Source organism: Perognathus longimembris, chromosome 4 (genome assembly GCF_023159225.1).
Source record: "Perognathus longimembris pacificus isolate PPM17 chromosome 4, ASM2315922v1, whole genome shotgun sequence".
NCBI classification, from domain to species: domain Eukaryota; kingdom Metazoa; phylum Chordata; class Mammalia; order Rodentia; family Heteromyidae; genus Perognathus; species Perognathus longimembris.
The window spans coordinates 3,003,705-3,009,152 of record NC_063164.1 but is presented as its reverse complement, the minus strand read 5'-3'; positions in this window follow the sequence as shown (position 1 = coordinate 3,009,152).

Genomic DNA, 5,448 nt, shown 5'->3' with positions numbered 1-5,448 from the left:
CCAAAACAGATAACTGAAAGGGTAGATAGCCAATAGAAATAGGACAAGACTTGCTTGCTCAATGCCATCCAATCAGTATCTGCCAAGTTGGAAATAGCCTGCCCCTGTGGCAATCACAATAAAAACCCTGCCTATCTGAGGGTCGGGGCTCTCAATCCAGATCCGCTGCGTCAGTGATGGCTGGGAGTCCAGCCTCGAGCTTGCAATAAAGACTCTTGTGCGTTTGCATGAGAATCAGCTCCTTGGTGGTCTTTGGGGACCGGAAATCGAGGCATAACGCTGCCCCCAGAATCACTCCGCTGCAGGTTTTGCAGCCGCAGTGGCGGGAAGGACTTGTGGCAGGAAAGCCTTGCTCTGCACGGTGATTGTGAGCAGACTGCGCCATTGCCCCGTTCCACAACCCTGCTCCGCGGGGCCTTGGGGTGGGGGGTGGGGGGGGGAACTGCCAAGGAGCACGCGTGGTAAGGCGGGAGCGGCCGTGATGGACGAAGCAGGTGTCCACCCCAGGCTCCCGCCACCCCACCGCACAGCCCTCGAAGGCGCTCACCACGCCGGACAGATGTGACGGGACACATCTGCCCCGAGGGTGGCGTCTCAAGGCGCGTGGAGGCCCAGAGTCTGGAGACGCAGACCAGGTTTGGACCGGAGCCTTCCCGGAGGACGGGGGGGGGGGGAGGTGGGGGGCAGAGCTTCCTCCTCCTTGGCTGTCCCGGGGTACGGCCAGTCCAGCCCAGGCCCCGCTGGCTCCAAGGTGCTGGAGGGGACGTGGAGGGTGGGTGTCGGCTGGCCGGAAGGGGCCCCGGAGTGCCTGGGAGGAGGAAAGTGGACCCTCCTCCTGTACCCCACTTCCAGCTTGCCTTTAATAAACTAGAACAGAAACAACAACGCCCAGAAAGTTATACTCAGAACAGCAGAAGAGAGGCACCGTCACGGAGGCGGAGGCACCGTGAGGAGAGCAAGAGCTGAGCCCGGGAAAGCTCTCGGTAATCCCGGGCGGTGTGGAATCAGGGTCTGGCTCCGGGACGTGGTTCGCTCGCCCAGCCTCCCTGCTGGCCAGGGCTGTGGACGCGAGGCACAGGCCGAGGGCTCGGCCTCAGCCCTGCCGTGCCCGGTGTCCGCGGGCCCCTTCTGTCTGGTGGGGATACACTATTCAAGACCCCATCTTGGAAGCGGACACCGAAGCCATCGGCGCCTTCAGCTTGGACTGAAGCGGTCGGTGGCCTTCTGCTATAGGGGCAGGAATGGACGAAGAAACGCTGGGCTCGCGTCACCCCGCCGTGGTCGCCGAGAGAAGGGCAGGGAGCTGGCCCGTCCCAGCCTCCTAAGCACCGTTCGCAGGGCTGGGCATAAACTCAGACAACCCCTGGATTCGCTTTTCAGAGGGCACACAGATACGAGGGACAGTGAGCTTTCTGGAAGCAAGTCTGGCTCTGTGGGAAAGGGCACCAGGTCTGGGTCACGTCGCCATCCTGGTGAACGGAAACGGGGTCACCGCAGAGCCACGTCCGTGCCCAGGACACCTGCCAGGGAGCCACCCACCCACCCACCCACACCTCACGAGGAACCTGGTTGTGACTTAATTCTCCTGCTATGTCATCTAACGGCACCCGTGTCAAAACATACGCGAACATATTCCTCTGCAAGTTCCTTCCAGGAGAAAGCTGGTGTCCGCCAGGCACGGCAGCGCACAGGCGCAATTCCTCCAGCACGTGGGAGGTAGAGACAGGAGGACCCAACGCCCGAGGTCATCCTCGGAGACCCTGCTCACGGCTGGTCTGTAGCTCAGTAGGACAGCGCTTGCCTTGCCTGCACAGTGCTCCAGGTTAAACCCCCAGCACTGAACACACACACACACACACGCACGCACGCGCGCACACACACGCACGCACACACACGCTCACACGCACACACGCATGCACACGCACAGAGCTGGTCTTGATGGAACACACTCTGTGCATCCTTTTACTTGGGAGAAGCCTGCATGGCTTCTATGTTTTTGTGCGTTCTTCTAGGAAGCTCACGAGAAAGCTCGCTCATCTTCTGAGGCGCTGGCGGAATTTTCTGGCTCCCTCATGCTGGGCTCATCGGATCCCGGAGCCTCACCCGGCGGCGGAGGCGGGACTTAAAGGGGGGGTGGCGCTGGTACGGTCTCTTCCGGCAGATGGGCAACGTGGGCTGGGACTGAGGACCGACCAGAGGCCACTGAGTCACATGCCATGCGATGTCCAGTGTGAAGAGTCCCAGGGGCCCCTACCTGTGTGAATTAGTGGGTGTGACCCCCCCCCAGTGTGGGGAGACACCCCAGAGAAGGCTCTCGCTGGGGGTACACTTTTGTACACATAATATAGCTGAGTTCCCAACTCCTAGAGCCAATCCGTCCACTTCCTGTGGCCAGCTTGATGTGGGGAGCCTTCCCAGCAGGTCAGTGCGGGTCCTGGAGGGGTTCCCCTGGGCCAGGAGGGGGACCCCAGACTCTTAGTCTTTCAGGAATCCACCCCTGCCTGCTGAGAGACAGAGGACTGAGAGCCTGCTTGGCATGCTCAGGGGAGGGGTGGGGTGTTGTGGGGGGGATTATGTTGGCGCCTTGTTTCTGAGGCTGAGCCCGCCATGGTTGACACAGTCACGTCTGCTAGAAACATAATCCTGGGGTGGTGTTTCCCGCCCGCCCTCATTCCTTTCCCTCGAGTTCTTCTGGAAGTTTGGTCTCGGAGCGGTTCCCACGTTCGTCGTGTGCGAGCCCACGCTGGTATCAGCCATGCTTCGGAGTCTGTATTCGGGGGTGAGAAGGGACCACGGGCAGGGGGCTCGGAGCTCGGCAGGGACCGACCATCCGCCATTCAGCTCCCCATGCTACCCAGCTTCCGGGGCGCGGAGCGGAGGAAGCCGCAGGCCTTGGTCTCGGGGAGCCCCGAACCCCACACAGGGGGACGGAGGGCGTCCGGGCCTCCCGGGCACCCGCACCCACTCTGCTGGCGGCGGGCGTGGTGCCGTCGCCTTTGTTGGGCGCTTCTCCCTGACTCCGTCCCGTCCACGCATTCTGGCTTCGCGAACGAAGGAGAAACCGCGGGTCAACGGGGCCAGGCTTCCCTTCCATAATTCCCCGCTTTCTAACCCGAGTCGTCAGTCGCTCTGGCGTGCGGGTTCACTGGAGTCGAAGAAAGGAGCTGGCGGTCGTTGGAGCAGCCGGAGGGAGGGCTGGAGACGCGGCCGTGGAAGGGGCCGCGTCCGAGGCGGAGGGGCTCCGACAGCCCGAGTCGCCCTGCCCCCCCCGCCCCCCCGGGTTCCCGCTCGGCCCTCATTTCCTATGCTGCTCCACGGCTTACGGCCCTGCTAGACGCGGCGGCGATCGCTGGCTGTGCCTCGCTGCCCTTGGCTGGGAGCCGCGGGACGAGCCCCGGGGGGGGGGGGTGCGGAGAGGCCCGGGGAAGCCGGCCCGGGGGGCCACGTTCTCAGGACCCCGCCGACGCGGCACGGGCTGGGTGCTGCCCACGGTGGGGCTTCTGAGCCAGTCAGGCGAGGGCCATTCGTCACTGTCACCGTCCCCAGGAAAGCACCCTTGACGGCAGCTTCCTTGTCACACACGGGAGCCAAGTCCTCAGGGTCTCCCCCCTCCTGGAGCGCCTTCCAGGGGCGCAGAAGGCCCGCTCCCATGGGGTCCCCCGGGGAAGCTGGCCAGGTCCCAAAGGCGCAGCCCCCTCACGGGTGGGTCTCAGGCCCCGGCGGCCCCGGCTCCGCCTGGCCAGGCTTCCGGAGGGCAACCGTCGGGGCTCGGAGGAGCGGAGCCGCTGCCAAGGGCGTGAAGACCGGGCAGGACAAGAGTGATGACCGCCGGGGAGTCCCAGTGTCTGGGGCCGGCGTCGGTGCCAGCTGACCGGGCCTCGATGGAGACACGGCGAGCCCTGGCACCGTTCCACGCCCGCCGGAGCGCTCCCGTGTTCTGCTTCCCGCGCTGCAGTTGCCAGCGTGGGGGAGGGGGGCACGGCGGACGGGGACCCCCGGGGGTGGGGGCTGGAGGCCCGGGAGCGTGGGTTCGCCTCCCGCCCCCAGCGTGACTGGGAGGAAACCGTGCAGAGTCCTTGAGCCCGGCTGTCCTATCTATAAAGTGAACGAAAACAGCAGAGCCCACACCCTCCACGGACAGGGAGCTTGCCCCCGGGACGTCAGGGGACCCCCAAATGATAGGGGTGACTCAGGACCTAGAGAAGGAATCATTTGACTCGTTAGTCATCCTATGAGAAGTGCAGTAGGTGACCCCAGCAAGTGACCCCCCCGCCACCAACCGCCCCGCCGTGGTGCTCGGGTGTGAGCTCAGTTGGCGGCGTCCATGTGGAGCTGGAGGCCCCGGGCCCTCCGGCCAGGAAAGCCCACCGACGCCAGCAGCCCTCCCCCACGGCCGAGGCTGCGCGTCCCCCGCGCGGCAAGACGCCTGGTCCCTGCTTCTCGCGGTCGGTCATCACGAGGACGCAGGGGAGCCAGCGAGACATTCGCCAGGCTCAGCTTTCAAATCCAATTCGCCGGCCAACGGGCCGAGGAAGGAATCACCCGAGTCGGAAGGAGGGCGGGTCTCCGACGTCCAGACAAGGGGGTGGGGCAGGCTACGGTCAGTGAGGAATCAGGGATCCTGGCTCCGCCCCTCCTGCCCTTCCCCTCCGTTGCACCCTCAAAACATTCCCAGAACCTGCCCGTGGACACAGCCTTTGAGGGCCACCATCCAACTCGCGGAACCCATCCTGGGACAGAGGCTTGGTAGCCAGCTCTGCTGAGCGGTGCCCCCCCCACCCCGCCCCCGGGCGGCCATCCCGCCTGCTGTCTCGGGGTCCAGCCTTCTGGGAGTCCGCTCTGTTTCGACTCCACCGATGGCTGGCTGGCGGTCTTGGCCGCTTGGTGGCCACTTGGAGCCGGGAGCTGGCGCCTTAGGGGCTTGGGGGGGGGGGCAAGAGGCTGTCCACAGGCAGCCACGAGCCTTTCTGTGGGCACCAACGACCTCGACTGATCGTGGAGAGGGCGCTCTGTGTCTCTTGGCTTCTCCGTTCTCAACGACGATCCATCCAGAGCCCAGCTGACCCCTCCCCAAAGCCCGGGACAAGCCTGGACGAGGCTTCTCCTTCCTACTCCAGCCCCTACCAACGCTTGAACAACACAGGGGCTTGTGCTTTTGCTCGCTCCTGGCTGGCACCCTGCCACGTGAGCCGCACCTCCACTTGGGGCATTCTTCTGGTCATTTGGGGATAAGTCTCTTGTGTTCTTCTGGCCAGGCTGACACTGAACCATAATTCTCCCATCTTAGCCTCGCGAGTAGTTAGAACGACAAGGCATGAGCCTCTGGCGTCTGGCTTCATTCTCGCCACTTTTAAGAGTATTGTTTTGGGGCAAATAACTCTAGGCCCAGGACATGACTCAAACCGTCTGCCTCAATCCGTTGTTTGGGTTGTTTACTGTCTACCTTTT